A 16,838-nucleotide genomic window follows, 5' to 3' on the forward strand; every position below is an offset into this window, starting at 1 on the left:
ACTAATTTGTCCTTTAAATGTTAGCTGATACTTCTTGCCCCACTGGTGAAAAAGCCCTACCTACTAAAAATGCTAGAATAACTTCACATTTTCCTGGAAAAGAGTGTTTGATCTGGCAAATACTTATGAAAAGATCACAGATTATAAGAAAATGGATCCAATTATTTTTATACCATTTAGCTCTGCTTTCTATTACTGTACTACACAGACACAAGACAACCATTCCCAAGCTATCAGGAGACCCAATAAATAAATAATCTTTGGATATTATCCATGTGTACATTCTGTTCCCATATAGGATTAGTTCTCCACTGTGTTTCTGGATTTTTCTGATGTCGTAGCAGTTTGTGTAAATTTACACATTCTTTGTACTTTTGTTCTCCTTTGCCTAGCCTTCATTGATCCAAGCATTTGATTTTTTTCTGTTATCTCTGGAAACCAAATAAACAGTTTTAAAAATATATATTTACACACAGCGAATAGCCAAAAACTTGGCTACTGTGATAGTTTCAGCCCCGTGCAGGGGATTTGTAGAGCCTGAGATTAATTTGGTGCCTTGCGTGTTACATTTCTGAAATAAGTGAGTTTCTTAGCTCCCTACACAGATTCACTTAAATCCACTTATTTCTGATTCCATGCTTGTTCAGAGGCTACTTCCATAACAGGTGCCTGAACACTTTCCTAAAAGTGCAACTCCCTCTGACCATGGCCCAATGTTCTATTGCAATATTCTATGCCAAAGGCTGAAAATGAACTTAAAGACCATTTTGAGAAGATAGAGAAATCCAGTTGTGGGTAGTCTTTGTAATTTGGAGAGTCCTGAGGCATGCAGTTTTACTGAGAATTTTTTCATTACCAGCAATGCTCATATATTCGCCATAAAGAATATATATAAATCCTTTTAAAAATATATATTTCAAAGTTGTGTTAGTAATATAATAGCATGCTGTTATAAAGCAATAATAAATGAGAGTATAGGAATGTTTCTCTTACATTATTTCACAGAATACTTCTTTTTAGATGGACTTTTTTTCCTCTTGTTTGAGGTGTAATGTATCCATGTGCGGCAGACAGTCACAGTTACAAGATAAATTATACAACCATCACACTTACTTGATAAATTACACCTTGAGATGTGGCATTACAACTCTGTTCCTTCAAATCCAAAAAGCGCAGGCTTCTACTTTTTCCTATGAAGGAGACTACCCTTGGCCCCAAATGCAGTGATTACCAAGAGAAGAGTTATTGGAAATTACTTGAACTTCCCATGTTTGTGGAGCTGGATGCTAATCCAATGTTGAAGTCCACATAGATTCTATCTACAGATCACTCCCAGCATGTACAGTACCATAGGCTCAAGGTAACTAAATGGTACTATAACTCTTCAAGATAACGTCCTTACTACCTTGTCAGTATGTGCACATGTGTGGGTGCTGGTTAGTAATGGTGGGGTACAAGTACAGGCCAACTCATTATCTATCTGCTAATAGAGTAAATCCTGTTAGTCAGTGAAAATTGTGCAAATACTCAGGGCAACTCTCTAAGAATGATCATTAGAGTCCTGCCTAAAAGGTATTAACCTGTAGTATGTGTTATACTGGACACAGCCAAAGACTAATTCTCTCCTTTATAAATACATACACGCTCACTGTGAGATGTATATCTATAAAATTGAACAGAAAGTTTTTACTGGAATTGTTAGTAAATGAAGAACAAATCTTTTGAACACTCACTCTCTTCCTTCCTCTCTGCCCTTCACTCCCACCCTGAATTCTGTGGTTAAAAAGATGCCATTATGCCAGTTTCCAGTAAGTATGACAAACTGTTCTAATTAAGCCTTTTAAAACAACAGTTTTATTGCAAACATATGTGAAACCAAATGTGTTTCTAAATTAATTTTCCATTGCTCATTTGTGCAAATTAGACCGTTTCAAATCAATGTAAATGTGATTTAGGAAAATTACAATTGCTAAGACCCACTATTTTGTGACAAGAAAATAAATTCTTATTTGAAATATGTACCTGTAATGAATTTTTTTTAATTCAACCATCAGAACTATTTGAACTACAGTAGTTTGTAAATATTTTAATTTAGGGAAGATGAATAACCTGTGACTTACCACGCAGGACTTTTAAAACTAGTAAATTCTTATAAGAAAAGTTTTTAAGATTGTAATTCAATTGAACTTGCATGACACGCTGTTTAAGAACTACTTTGTCTTCATTATAAAGTCATTTTAAGGGGTTTATTATTCAACCAGTGTTAGTGATATTATCTCCAGTTTGAAGTCACAATTAATAGGAGATATCTGCAGAAACTTCTAAATTACAAATTAAAATAGCATGAAAACATAGTAGTTGTTGGAAATATACTTTAAGAAAGTGTCTTTTTTTTTAAAGCACATTACATAAAAATGAATAGAAACAATGAGCAATACAAAAAAAAGCAAAAGCTGGGCTGTGTGGGTGATGAGGTATTGCACATTCCAGAAATAAGTGTTCTGTATATTGGTGCAAATGCAGAATCTATAATGGTGTAATTTTTCTAAAATGTGCAAAGCTCACAATCTGTATACAGTTACAGAAAATGATTCAAGTGCAGCACGAGTTAAACTGTGTTAACTGAAGCAGTGTTCCAGGTCAACATGGAGGGGGAAAAAAGAGCAGATAACTTTGTAATTGAACGGCGAACCTGTCAGTTAACTCGATAGCAGGCCAGCATGCTATCAGAAAATCAAAAATAAAACTGATCTAGAATATGCAAAAATCACGTTCACAACATAAAGTGGAGAGAAGTGGCCAGTAATTGGGATAGCAAGTACATATGTAAAGACTATGTGAGGTTATGTAGCTTTCTAAATAAGTGTGTAAATTCAGTTTCTATAGCAGATTAAAATTTATCATCATCATCATCATCTGGCGTTTAGGGCAGCAATGAAGCTCCTCCAACTCTTGTCTGTTTCTAGCAAGTCATTCAATGGTTCTCCAGCTGTGCCCCAGGTTTTTCAACTTGGCTTCCACAGCTCTTCGCTATGTTGTTTTCGGGTGGCCTTGTTTTTGCTTGCCTTCAGATATCCATCTTATTGCTACTCTGGTGATGGAATGAGTTTCCATCTGAAGAACATGGCCAATCCATCTCCAATGCCTCCTGGCAATGATAGTGCTCATATCTTCTTGGCTGCACTTGTCAATAGATCTTGGTTTGAGATTGTTCTGGGCCAAAAGATACAGAGGATTTTTTTCTGAGGCACGTTGTATGGAATGAAGACAGTTTGGACATGTCATACTTTCTCATTCCCCAGCATTCTGCACTATAAAGTAATGTTGAAAGTATGCAGTTCTGATAAATCTTGAGTTTGGTTTTGGTTTTAGATTTGTATGTTGATGCTTTCCAGACTATATTTAAGTTCCTGAAGGTGTTCCTGGCTTTATTGATTTTTTTTTGTTCTGGATGTCCTGGCTTGTTCCATCAACCTGGCTGATGGTACTGCCCAAGTACGTGAATGTTTCTACATTGGTGAGAACAATCCTCTATCCGTACTAGTGATGGCAATAGTAAAGGTCATTATATCTGTCTTATTGTGGTTGATTTTCAACCAATTTGCTGGCTGAATGCATTGAGTTGAGTTGTTTTTCTTGTATGTGATGTTGGGTATGTGATAGGAAAGCGAGATCATCTGCAAAGTCCAGGCCTTCAGGGGATGAGAAAGGTGTCCATTTTAATGCCTCTTTGCATGTATTCTGTTGAACGCTGCATTACCCAGTTGATGGCAATATTGAAGAGGATTGAAGACATTACACATCGCTGATATACCTGTTTTGACTTCAAAACTGAGCTCACTGTGAATCAACACTGCATGTGAAGTTGAAATAAAAGCTTTTGATTGTGTTGCTTTTACGGACAGGGATTTCATATGCCCACAGAATGAGCCATAGGCTGGTCCTGTGAATGCTATCAAAAGCCTTCTCAAAGTCTATGAAATGTATGTAGAGTTGCCATTGCCATTCTAAGCACTGTTCTATTATGTTTCGTAGAGTGAAGATATGGTCTGTGCATCTACGCCCTTTCTGAAAACCAGCTTTCTCTTTTCTGAGAATGCTATTAACTACCTCTAATATATGATGGACTATGATCTTACACCATACTTGGTTTGGCACAGATAAGTGTGATACCACACCAGTTATTACAATCATTGAGAGTTCCTTTCTTTTGATATCTTCACTATAACCCCATTGGTTCACTCATCTGACGCTTTTTCCCTTTTTCAGACTGATGTAAATAGAGGGGCCAGGATAGATGCTGCTAACTCTGGATTTACCTTGAACAATTCTGCATTGAAGTTATCCTTGACAGAAGATTTCCCATTTTTTAAGGGTTTGGTGGTGTGAATGATCTCATCCTTAGCTGGGGTGTCTGTGTTGATATCAAGATCTTCTTCTGCCTCCTGGATGTTTGCTTCCTCTTTAGGTGGCTCCCTGCACTTAATTATTCAGCAATTATTTGAAATGCTCTGTCCAGCGCATTTCTTGTTCTTTTTCAGTTCTTGTGGCCTTGTTTGTCCCTGATGAGAGTTTGTTGGTGTCTACCATTTACCACTGATGTAGATGGTTCCTTGTTCACCATGAGCAGCTGCATCCTCTGCGTGTGTTGCCAGATTATTAATATAATGCTGTTTGCCTACTCTCACAAGACGTTTGACCTCTCGCTGTGCCTTGCTATACTGCTTTAGCTTCTGTGATTTTGTGTCTAAAACTTTTTTCTTCATGGCTTGTCTGGTTTCTATGACGTTCCATATGCTGGGAGTAATCCACTCCTTCCTTCTCTTCTGCTTGTAGCCTAGACAGGCTTCACTGCTCTGTTTATAAATTTCTGTTACATTATCCCACTTCTTGTTGATCTCCTCATCTGCATTCCCCTCCTCTTCATCAAGGTCTGCAAGTGCTTGAAACCTGTTGTTTAACTGCAGAACAAAGGCTTTCTGTATTTCAAGGTACTTTAGTTTGTCAATGTCATAAGGTCTATGTCCCTTGTTTGGTGGACCCACAATTCTCAGTTTTAGCTTGATGGAGGCTGTCACAAGGTAGTGGTCACTGCCAACATCTGCACCCATTCTCACTTTCACATCTGTCAGCAAGCGCCGCCATTTGCCATTGATCATGATATGGTCAATCTGGTTCTTATCTCTGCCATTTGGAGAACACAGTGTCAGCTTGTGAATTTCATGACGTTGAAATAGCGTTCCACCAATGACTAGGTCATTCATATTACAGAAATCAACAAGCCTTTCTCCGTTTTGATTCATGGTGCCACACCCATGTCTTCCCATTGCTCTGTTTGTGTTGTCCTTACCGACTTTGGCATTCAGATCTCCCATGAGGATAGTTAGGTCATGGCATAGTACTCTCTCTAACTGTGCCTGCAATGTAAGGTAGAATTTGTCCTTTACTTCTTCATCACTGTCATTTGTTGGAACATAGCACTGAATCAGGGTGATATTATTATGTTTCCCTTTCAGTCTGGGTCTTATAAGTCTGCTGCTGGTGGGCTTCCATTCAAGGAGGGACTGCTCCACTCCCTTCTTCAAAAGGATGGTAACACACTCATGGTGTTGTCCATCATTCTGTCCAGAAAACAGAAAAGTTTATCCCGAGGCTTTTGTTAATCTTCCTGATCCCGTCCATCTGCTCTCAGTGACACCAAGGATGTATAAGTTGTAGTGTCTCATCTCTGCTGTGACCTGAGCTAGTTAGATTAAAATTTATACCTTTGATGATTTTTTTTCCCCCAAATGGACATCCTGTCTGAACTAAATAGAAGTTAACATGCAAAAAAACTTTCTGGTGTGTTTGAAATTGGTTACAGTGCAGGCACACAACCTAGAGGTTTATTATTCCACCTAGAGTAGGAAAATTCCATTTGAAGTGAGACCAGCTTTAGAAGGAATTAACATGGATGGAGGAAAATAAATTTTAAGAGTCTCTGAACTGAAATGGCTATATCCAATTGTGCTGGTAGGAAATAAGTCTCTGACAATGAGTCTGATCAAAAGAAACTTAATAATACTATAGAGAATTCTTTCTGCTCCCAGCTGTGGCAGAAATAAGTAAAAGATTGGTTGGAGTGAATAATTTAATGTTTTGGACACATTCCAGGGAATTTGGCAAATGGAACTTTCCACATCTAGAGCTAACCACCACGTTTGCCACAGAACTTGGCTGATACGGTGTTTTCCTGCAGTTACAACTTAGCACCTAAGTGCACCAGGCATGTTCTACAAGAAGAGAGCGGAGATGTTAGAAGGAATAGGTAGTGTCCCATTTATACTGATGTGTTTGTCTCAGCCAAAACCAGCAAGTAACATATTAGCCTAATTGTCTGTTTGTCCAGGTAATAATATAGCTCCTACCATTATAGTATTTGAGTGCCTCCCAATTATTTTAAAATACAAAATACACTGATAGTATCTCGTTTTCTTTCCAGCCTCTAAAAACATCCCCCTCAAATGGCCAATCTACGAGTGTCTGACAGAAGTATCTGAAATGTGTGACACATGATCAAAATATGGAACATCTGAGTCTTGGTGTAATGTTGCACCATAACTGGCAGATTATAATGGGTTTTTAACTTTCTCATTGTGTGAACTGAATAAACCAATTTGTTTAAAAAAGAAAAGAGAACTCCCCCCCACCACCACATACACAAATTCTATCATGTGCAACCATGGAAGCCTATTGCATGACTCACTGGGAGGCTCCGAACCCAGAACTGACCCCTATCAGTTGAGCTAAAGGAATGTGTGATTCTCCTGAGGACTAGCTAGTAGGGGGGATGTGACATGCACACTTTTTCAGTGGGTTACAGGACTCTATTTGGTAAACCATCACGGAATGTTGGGGATCAGGATACCACTCCTGGTCCTAGAGAGAAGAGTTAGCTAGTGATTAGACCAGAAGCAATCCATGCTTGCAATATTAAGTGTTTATGTGCACAAAAATATAAACAATAGTCAGTGGAAGAGTATAACTTAGAATTTATGGGCTTCTGGCTCTCAGCACAGTGTATCCTCTCCCAAGCCAAAGGGTCTTTAGAGAGTGAATCTTTTACTTACCCTTTTCCTCTTTAATTGCCTGGCTTGGCCATTCTGCAGAATAAGGAAGCTGAGTCACCCAAAACATACCATTCCAGGACAGTTGACTTCTGTGTAGAAGACATATCTTGATTTTTGTTGTTGTTGTTGTTGTTGTCTTTGGTCTTTGCATTTGTAGGTGTGTGCGTGAACCTACTTAAGGAAAACCCAAATCAGAGATGAGATTTGCATTTAGTTCTGAAAGTGTTGTAGCTTCAGGTAATTCTTAATTCTTTGTGCTAAATTTCATAGTCTAGGATTTGACTGTGATTGCAAATAGGATTTGAAATGTAAATGCTGTATAGCAACACTAGAGTTGAAATAGCTGAGAAATCTACTAACTTAAAAAGGCATCACACAAAAGGAGAGGCTACGTTATCAATCTCAACACTTTAGAATAAGCAGGCATTAGAAAAGTTCCTGGAAATGAGTATGCATTTTTTCAATTTCCTGTACAAGTGTCCACAGTAAATACACCATTTCCTTACTTTAAAAAAAAGGCTGTGAAAAATCTGAAACAATAGAGAAGCTAAGGGAACTTTTATTCAGTGTTCCTATTTTGCATGATTGTGATCAAAGGAAACTGGTTCAACTGACTGACTGCCTCAAAAAGCAGGCTATGGTTCTGCTTTATCATAGGATGGGGCTCCAGTTCTTTTGGACATAGAACTGTGGCTCTTCAAATATACATTACTTAGGCAATGACTAGAGGCCCAGAGAAGTTTAGTCACTAGTTCATTATCAGTCTGTTTGAACTGTTACTGTAGTGGACTAGTGTTGGCTATTTAATGTATAGCCTTTGTGACTGGTGTTCCTCCACAGTAATTAGTCCATTTGAAAAAAAGAACTGCTTTTTCCCTCTTCTCTCTGTTTCCAACATTCTGGGGTTAACTAATATCAGAAAGTGTCATTATTAATTGCATCAAAACGCTATTTTTTATATTTGTGCTCAGTGCAGTCTCTCTGTATACAGCTTTAGAAAAGGAGGCAAAATCTGCAGTTGAAGTATCTTATCATGTGAAAATACAATGGGATCAATATATGGGGCTTAAACAATGGTTTAGAATAATAAACTTGACTCCTATAGAAAGAATTATATAAATTGAGTGAGTTCGCTGTGAGAGGTGTTCTGGAATAATTTATACAGTAGTTATAACTTAGCAGCACCACAAAAGGTTACACCAGTCTTTCCATTTGGTAAAAATAATTTTCAGTTTAATACAGTTTTAACTTTATTTTGGGGTAGCATGTGATGTTCAAGCCTGACCTGGAGTGCTATTTTTAAATTGGATTAACCATTTTGGATCAAAAAAATCCAGAGGGTTTTTGGTGAACTCAGAAATGTCTCTATTTTAAAAAGAACATTTGCGGGCCACAGGTTACGTCCTCAGCCAGTGCAAATCAGCAAAGCTCCACTGAAGTTAAAGAGCTACCCTTGTTAGTTAATAACATTAAGGGGGCTTCTGTGAGAATGGATGCGAGACCCATTCCCACCCATTGTATACAATATGAAAAATACTCCAGATAAATGCAAGCATCTAATAGTCCAATATGTATTTGTCAAACACTCAAACTTTTGCATAAACTGTCCTGAATTTTCATTTGGATGGAAATCTTCTGCCTGTTCCAATTTCTTCCTCCAGCATAGTAGGTCAACTTTTCACTGCAGAACATTGCCAAAGTCTCCTAGTTTTAAGAACTTCATACAAAGGAGTCCATCAAGCCAGGCTGCCCCTTTTTTGGAGTCTTAGTGCTGCAAATTTCACATGCTGCCTAGCAGGCTTGCAAAGGCTTCCCTTAAAATCAGGAACTGTTCCACAGGGATTCTGTTGGCAAATAAATGTTTAGGCAACAAACTAAACTCACGCTGCAGTGTTGTCTGGTGCATCATAGCTGGTATACGAGTCACTGGTGTTCCTCTTTTCCAAGACAGCTGGTGAAGATGGACCACTTTTTCCCTCCACTCCCATTCCCCCACAGTTTTGAGTAACACTGGTCTACAATTTTTGAGAAGTCGTCAGCTTCAGAGATAAAATGTGATATTTATTACCTATTTTGATGTGCTGAATTCAAATATGACAATTAAAACAACTGATTGGCTACTGTTTCTAAGATATTTAAGTTTTTACATTTTATGCCTATGTATATTGTGTAGATAGGAGAGTTTTCATCATAAATTGTAAACCTAGGTCTTTTCATGTGTTTATGGTTGCTTTACATGATATTTCACCTGTCCTGTTTATGTAACACTTTAAAAATCAGCCAAAGAGTTATAGAAATAAAATTTATTATGAAACAAAAGGCAAAAAACTATGTACATAGTTTAGTCCTATTCAGTGTCTACTCAGTGCTTCTTGGCTTGTCTCTTGTATTCATTAAATGGGGCATCTCTTGTGACTGTCCAGCAATAGTCTGCAAGCATTGATGGGCTCCATTTGCCCTGATAGCCTGCCAGGAGATTCCACTGCTGTAGTCTGGAGCCCAACAGCTCTGCTTTACTCTTGGGTAGTTCCAAATCCCTGACAAGGTCATTCAGTTCACCTTGCGTTATGAGGTATGGTTCAGAGGAGGAGGATGGGAGAAAATGTGGGTCCTGTGACACTGATGGTTCAGGACCAGAAGTTTCATCCTCTTCCTTTTCCTCATCTGACTCAAGTGAGAATGATTCTGGTGCATCAGGAACCGGCAGTCCTTCTCCGTGGGGTACTGGGCGTATAGCTGATGGAATATTTGGATAATGCACAGTCCACTTTTTCTTCTTTGACACACCTTTCCCAACTGGAGGCACCATGCAGAAGTAACAATTGCTGGTATGATCTGTTGGCTCTCTCCAAATCATTGGCACTGCAAAAGGCATAGATTTCCTTTTCCTGTTCAACCAGTGGCGAAGATTTGTTGCACAAGTGTTGCAGCATATGTGTGGGGCCCACCTCTTGTCCTGATCTCCAATTTTGCAGCCAAAAGAAAGGTGATAGGCTTTCTTAACCAGAGTGGTTATACTGCACTTTTGTGATGCAAAAGTCACTTCACCACAAACATAGCAGAAGTTATCTGCACTGTTCACACAAGTACGAGGCACCTCTGCTCACTTTGGCTAAACGGAAATGTGTCTCTTTGCAAAATCAAACACTGACAAAGAAGAGAGCAGGACACTGTATGATTTCTAGAGCTGATATAGGGCAATTTGTTCAGCAGAGTGATGTAAGCTTCGTTATGATAGCATCATCCATGACTTCTAGGAATAACATGATGCAATTCATATCATGTATGATGCAATACCAGCTTCAGATTGCATCATTCATTGTTTTGCTTAAAAATCAAGTACTGTCCAAACCCAGTTATAGATTTATTCATAGATCCAGTCAAAGATGTATTTTAGTCATTTCTGGTTTACATTGAGATCCCTTCCCTTTATAACTCACTTATCCTCCGCCATTCCCAAGTCAAGGGTCGTATATACTGACCCAACAGCATATCTTGAAAACTAGAGCCAATCAACAATTTTAAGCATCATTTTCGTTCTCAGTGACCCAGAATTAGTAAAGTTGGACTACATTTATTTCAGAAGCATTTTGGCTGTAGAGCAGTGTAATGGACAATATAGAAAATTATCTAAATGCTCCTTATGCCAGGCTTACAGCCATGGTTTGGTCTTCTGGGAGTTCCAAAAATTATCTAAATGGTCTGAGGAAGCAAACTGCATAACTAGAATTGGATTTGCGTGTCTGTCTTTTGTTAGTTTGTATCACAGCCTTAAAGTCATTTGAACTTGGGGAATAAGGAGGAAGTGGGTGAGGTTGATCATGTGTCAATAGATACTGCACAGCTTGGGAATCGTTTTCTTGGGTTGTGTAAATGTACAAATCTGTAACACAAGGTTTTACAGCCTCTGAGGTAAAGGAAATAGGCTGTAATTACAAACTAGAGGACTTGAAAACAAATGATTTATGTTCTATGTTCCTGTAAATGAGCGAATTCTATCTGTTTACCTTTTCACACTTACTAATGACTCAGTGTTTTACCTTTCAGATTCTCTTTCTGCTTCTACACTACTTATTTAGCCAGGTAATCCTTTTGCTCAGCCTGTGCTGATTGAGATGCTTTTGGAAAGAATCCAGACAGCATTCTTCTGCTTTGCTCCAGATGTTTGCAATAATGTACTACTGAAGTGAATACCAGTGGAAAAGGGATACTTTTTCACAGGAAATAGTTTGCATCTGACACCAACCCATGGCTCCTTGGGGGGTGAGGGGGAGAAGAGGTACAAATTTGTTGGCTGACAGTTAACCAGTAAACAAACACAAGCTTTGTAACAGAAGCTTAAATATACAATCTGTAATGACTTATTAAAAGATCAGTGATTGAATTTTGTATATTAAACTTAACAGCAATACAAATGACTAAATATTAATCTGATTCTTTTTTTTCAAGATTCATCTAGAAAAGATTGCTCTTCCAAACACTTTTGCAATCATTACCTGCCATTCAATCTCCATCTTATTTTTTTTTTTAGAAGGCCAGTTTAAACATTTGTTTTATAGCTTTTTCCTGGTAGCTTCTTAGCATATGCCCAATGCAGCAATGATCCAATACACAGCGTCATGTACCCTCCACCCCCCCAGATCTTTAAAAATATTTTTGCATGATGCTTACAACTGAACATAAACTTTTCCCCGCAGTAACCATATTTCATTTCCCTTCCACTGCCCTGCCTCATTTATTTCCTGAAGTTATCAGAAGATAGTGTTGCATTGTTTTGGCTGTAAAGATCATGTTTTACTTCCACCTTCTCTTCATTGAAGGAAAATGGACAAAATGTATGGGGCCAAATTTCTGAAGTTTAAATTTATGAGTGGAAACATAACTTGTGCATGCAAAGCATGAATATGAATGCACATTGAGAAGTTTTGCACTCAAACCAAGTAATAAGATAGCTATCTCACTTGCATGGCCACAGCCTATTTTTTGTGGAAGCAAAAGATTGTTTACAAAACAATATATGCAAAGTTAAAAGCAGTTTATGAAAATTTGTCCCATAAAATGAATATGCTCCCTTGTGTTACCAGCACTAATTAATTACTTGTATTTTACTTCTAGTGTTTTAGAAGCAGAGATGCTACATTATGGAGATGTCCTGAATCCTAACAGCTCCAGAGGTAATAGTGTATTGCATTCTACACTTAGAAAGGGTGTAGATTCCATAATTAAATGAGAAAATGTACACAAACGCATTGTCAAACAAGTCCCTCAGTGCCTAAGAAAACACAAAACAGTTGTGTTTTCTTAAGGCACTGTGGGACTTAATTGGCATAAAATATACTATGGCCTCTTGGGCCACAATTTCAAACATCGCAGAGCTGACATCTCATACAGGGCGTAGCCTACAGAAAAGGATATCACAGATAACTAGCTGGATGTAATCAAAAATACAAAATGTTGTTTGGCTTGTTTGCTTTAACAGTTTTGTTTTTACTATGGAAGCCAGTTGAGAAATATGTCTTCAAGGAAGACTTAAGCTTACTGATGCTGCATCTCTTGTTACACTAATAAAATAATACCAACCAGATCTTATAAGAGGGATGAGGCAAAATGCCCGGTTTTTTGTAAATACAGAGATAAAGCAAGAAATCAGGATATGCAATTCAATATTATTTCACTACCATTCCTTATTCATTCACACACTCATTCATACAAGTTCGGCAGCTGTTATAGTTACCAGCCCAGAGGTTGCTCGTGGCAGAGTACTGGCCAGGTAGCCTGCACATGAGGGTGGAGCCAAGTCTTTGTCTGATGCGCATCCGATGCTCCTGGAGGGTGTTTGCAGAACCAGACTCAAAGTTTCCAGCCTTCAGAGTCTGTTCTTATAGGATTTTGTCCTTATACAAGTCTATGGGAATTGCTTCATCCTGCTGATGTTTGTTTGAGGTGATTATCAATCAGTAGGTGGCACATCCCTGATGTCTGAATGTCTGAGTGTTATCTTGTTCTTCAGAGTCTTCAGCCCTCCATGGCGGGGGGAGGGGGGCACTTGGGTGGATTCCAGCATGCCCTCCAGGGGTCATCCGGTTATCTCTAGTCTGCGCATTCTTCAGGCAATCGAGACTGAAGTTGTAATTCTTAGGCTGGCACTTCCCCATTCATTCTTTATCTGCATCAATTCATCCTTTATCTAAATTAAGCATCCATTCACATACATCCTCTATTTTAACATACATTTATCACTTATTCTTTACTATTTCTTAACTTTTAGCAACTCTCAGGATGTTGCAAATCTACTTAAACTTTAACATACACAGCAAACAAGTTAAAAGCTACTAAACTGTGTTCTGTTTGGAAGAACAATTACAGTTGTTTTTGAGAACAGACTTTCTGTCTTAGGATGTGTTAACACAATTAGCAGTTTGGCCTTGCATGTTTCTCACAGAGACGGAGAGACTCAGGCCATGGCTACACTTACAGTTCTGCAGCGCTGGTAGTTACAGCTGTGTTCGTACAGCTGTGTAGGGCCAGCGCTGCAGTGTGGCCACACTGACAGCTACCAGCACTGCAGTGTGGCCACATTTGCAGCGCTGTTGGGAGTGGTGCATTGTGGGCAGCTCTCCCAGCATTCAAGTGGCTGCAACATGCTTTTCAAAAGATGGGGGTGGGGTGGAATGTGACAGGGAGCGTGGAGGAGACAGACAGAATGGATTTTTGGAGTTGACACTGTTCTCAGCTCCCTGCCTTGCAAGTTCTAAGGACTGGAAGACACACAGTGCCTACCTTCAATCATTTTAAAAGTTCTGACTCCCTTCCCCCACTCCTCTCTCATTCACTAAATGCAAATTATGTACTCCTAAATACCCGTCAGACCAGATAAGCAACTGCTCAACACGGACTTCCTCCTCCCCCTCTGCCGTGTGAGAGTGCTGTTTCTCTCTTCAAGCAAACAGCTGTGAACATTCCAAAGTAATTCCCCTGCCTGCCTCCGCTCGCTCAGCAAACAGGAGCTGTGTTTGTTTTTTAAATAAGCAGTTTGGCTGAACTCCGAGCTCTCCCTTTCTTCCGGTTTGTTGTGGACAGGAATTCTGGGATACCTCCTTATACCCCGGAGGTCAATAAAAGCGCTGGTGGGGTCCACACTTGCTGACCAGCGCTGGATCACCAGCGCTGGAATCGCTACACCCGAGGCTCGACCGGGTGTACAGCCAGCGCTGCAACCAGGGAGTTGCAGCGCTGGCCGTGCTTTGCAAGTGTGGCCACATCCTAAGTTGCAGCGCTGTAACCCCCTCACCAGCACTGCAACTCTCTAGTGTAGCCATGGCCACAGAAATGAAAAAAAGCAAGAGGCTTAAGTTATGGGGAATTCAACTGAATTCAATCTTACCCCTTGTCTCTCTTGGCCTCAGACTTGTTATACACATACACTTTATGATTCTAATACAGAAATTCCCTGATATGGTCTAACACTCTGATTAGCTAGTTTTCCAGCTCTGCCTCCCTTAGTTTAGCTACCCCTATGCCACCATCTCCAGCCTCCCTGAGACAAGAAAAGCAGTGTTAGCAAGCATCCCAGGCCAGCAGAACTGATAAGGTGCATTGGACTGGACTATTTTTGTGATAATGGGCATGTGACATTCAGGGCCGGCTTTAGGAAGTGCGGGGCCCAATTCGAACACTTTCAGCGGGGCCCTGGCAGGGATGACTTAAAAAGAAAAAAGTGTAAAAAAAAAAAGCCTTCCATTTCTTCCATGTATTATTTACTTTCCATAACTATATAAATAATAAAATTGTATATTATGTACATTGCATCATATATGCTGTTGATTGGTTATTAATGACTGCCATTTCACGTGTGTAGGTCCACACCACTCCCTGGGGGTGTGCACGTGTGGGTCCCCGCTGCTTCCTGCCCCCCTTATTGAAGCAGGTGTGCAGGTTACTGGCCTGGGAACTGCAGGGCAGCAGTGGACATGGGGCTGGTTCGAGGCAGGGCAGGGGCTGACTGGAGGTAGGGTCTGGCTGCAGGCAGGGCAAAGGGTGTGGGGCTGGCTGGAGACAGGGGAGTCTGGGGCGGGCTGGCTTCAGGCAGGGCCACAGGGGGGTGCAGCAGGGGTTGGCAGGGCTGGAGACAGGAGTATGGGACTGGCTGGCTTCAGGTAGGGGGGTGCAGCAGGGGTTGGCTGGAGACAGGGCAGGGGGGGCAGTGCAGGGCTGGTGCGGGCAGGGGTGTGTGGCAGGAGTTGGCTGGAGACAGGGCAAGGGGGTTGGTAGGGGCTGGCTGTGGGCAGGGGGTGCAGAGCTGGCTACAGGGAGCGGGGGGCGGTGCTGGTGTGGGCAGGGCAGGGGGTGCAGCAGACACAGCTGGAGTCCCGGCCCTTTAAATAGCCCCCAAACCCCCTGCTATCCCAGGGCCTTGGGGGCTATTTAAAGGGCCCAGGGCTCCCCTGCTTCTACCCCGCCCCGGACCTTTTAAATAGCCCTGGGGAATGCATGGGGGCGGCGGGGCTCCGACGGCTATTTAAAGGACCAGGGTGGCAGAGGCAGCTGGAACCCAGCCCTTTAAATAGCCCCCAGAGACCCCTGCTACCCCAGGGCTCTGGGGGCTATTTAAAGGGCCCAGAGCTCCAGCCGGGGGCACAGGGCTTGCCGCGCTCCAGCCGGAGCTCCAGCCAGGAGAGCGGGGCCGCAGGGCTTGCGGCGCTCCGGCCGGAGCTCCAGCTGGGGCCACGGGACTTACCGCACTCCGGCCAGAGCTCCAGCCGGGGCCGCGGGGCTTGTCGCGCTCCAGCCGAAGCTCCAGCCGGGGCCGCGGGGCTTGTTGCGCTCCAGCCGAAGCTCCAGCTGGGGCCGCAGGGCTTGTTGCACTCCAGCCGAAGCTCCAGCCAGGAGAGCGGGGCCGTGGGGCTTTCGGCGCTCTGGTCAGATCTCCAGCTGAGAGAGCGGCCTGTGGGGCAGCCGCGCTCTCGCCAGCGCTTTGGTCAGGGGAGCGGAGCCATGGAAGACCTCGGAGCAGACCGCAGCCGGGGTAAGTAAAAAAAATTGTAAAGGCGCCTAAAGCGTGGGGCCCTCTTAGGCACGAATCGGCCTAAAGCCAGCCCTGGTGACACTCTACTGGTGAGCCACAAGAAGTCGGGCATGGAAGTGAGATGCAGGGAGGGAAGGAATGGAATAATAGGGACTTAATAGGATGGGAAGGCCTGAAGGGGAACTTCATAGTAGCGAGATGTATGAATCATGGGGACAGAAAGCAGGACCACAGGGGAGAGGTAAGAATTCCTGGGACTGGAATGTGAGTTGTAGGTAAGGGAAAGACATTTCATTTTATTGGTCCATTAAAAATGGAGAAATCCTTCACTCACAAGCTTGTTAACTTAGTGGAAGTGTTGAAAGGAAATTCACTTCAGTATACTTGGCCTAAATCTAGGGAATTGCTGACTAAAACAACATTAACTTTCACACCAGGCTAAAGTCACATGCCTTGCCAAACATCATTAAACCCAAATTACACCTGTCAGCTGCTGTGTAAACATACCTTCAGGCTCCACAACAAACTCATTTTAGTTCTTACGCAGAATCCCACTCATAATGTCTTCCTTCCAGCCTTAAGAGAAAAAAATTGAGAACAGAGTTTTGCTCTGTCTGAATCCTCCAATATAGCCTTTACCAGAATGCAAATGTCCAAGGGGAACTTATCCTGAAATCTGAGGTCAGAGTGGGTTGTGCATTTAA

This window comes from Gopherus flavomarginatus, chromosome 3 (assembly GCF_025201925.1).
Source record: "Gopherus flavomarginatus isolate rGopFla2 chromosome 3, rGopFla2.mat.asm, whole genome shotgun sequence".
Taxonomy (NCBI): domain Eukaryota; kingdom Metazoa; phylum Chordata; order Testudines; family Testudinidae; genus Gopherus; species Gopherus flavomarginatus.